The sequence below is a fragment of the Papio anubis genome, chromosome 12 (assembly GCF_008728515.1).
Source record: "Papio anubis isolate 15944 chromosome 12, Panubis1.0, whole genome shotgun sequence".
Classification (NCBI taxonomy): Eukaryota; Metazoa; Chordata; class Mammalia; order Primates; family Cercopithecidae; genus Papio; species Papio anubis.
The window spans coordinates 4158740-4160058 of NC_044987.1; positions in this window are offsets into that span (position 1 = coordinate 4158740).

Consider the following 1319-nt stretch of genomic DNA (forward strand, 5'->3'; position numbering starts at 1 on the left):
CCAAAATCTCCTTAAGCTGATAAGCAACTTCAGCAAAGTCTCAGGATACAAAATTAATGTGCAAAAATCACAAGCATTCTTATACACCAATAACAGACAAACACAGAGCCAAATCATGAATGAACTTCCATTCACAATTGCTTCAAAGAGAATCAAATACCTAGGAATCCAACTTACAAGGGATGTAAAGGACCTCTTCAAGGAGAACTACAAACCACTGCTCAGTGAAATAAAAGAGGACACAAACAAATGGAAGAACATACCATGCTCATGGATAGGAAGAATCAATATCGTGAAAATGGCCATACTACCCAAGGTAATTTATAGATTCAATGCCATCCCCATCAAGCTACCAATGAGTTTCTTCACAGAATTGGAAAAAACTGCTTTAAAGTTCATATGGAACCAAAAAAGAGCCCGCATCTCCAAGACAATCCTAAGCGAAAAGAATAAAGCTGGAGGCATCACGCTACCTGACTTCAAACTATACTACAAGGCTACAGTAACCAAAACAGCATGGTACTGGTACCAAAACAGAGATATAGACCAATGGAACAGAACAGAGTCCTCAGAAATAATACCACACATCTACAGCCATCTGATCTTTGACAAACCTGAGAGAAACAAGAAATGGGGAAAGGATTCCCTATTTAATAAATGGTGCTGGGAAAATTGGCTAGCCATAAGTAGAAAGCTGAAACTGGATCCTTTCCTTACTCCTTATACGAAAATTAATTCAAGATGGATTAGAGACTTAAATGTTAGACCTAATACCATAAAAATCCTAGAGGAAAACCTAGGTAGTACCATTCAGGACATAGGCATGGGCAAAGACTTCATGTCTAAAACACCAAAAGCAACGGCAGCAAAAGCTAAAATTGACAAATGGGATCTAATTAAACTAAAGAGCTTCTGCACAGCAAAAGAAACTACCATCAGAGTGAACAGGCAACCTACAGAATGGGAGAAAATTTTTGCAATCTACTCATATGACAAAGGGCTAATATCCAGAACCTACAAAGAACTCAAACAAATTTACAAGAAAAAAACAAACAACCCCATCAAAAAGTGGGCAAAGGATATGAACAGACATTTCTCAAAAGAAGACATTCATACAGCCAACAGACACATGAAAAAATGCTCATCATCACTGGCCATCAGAGAAATGCAAATCAAAACCACAATGAGATACCATCTCACACCAGTTAGAATGGCGATCATTAAAAAGTCAGGAAACAACAGGTGCTGGAGAGGATGTGGAGAAATAGGAACACTTTTACACTGTTGGTGGGATTGTAAACTAGTTCAACCATTATGGA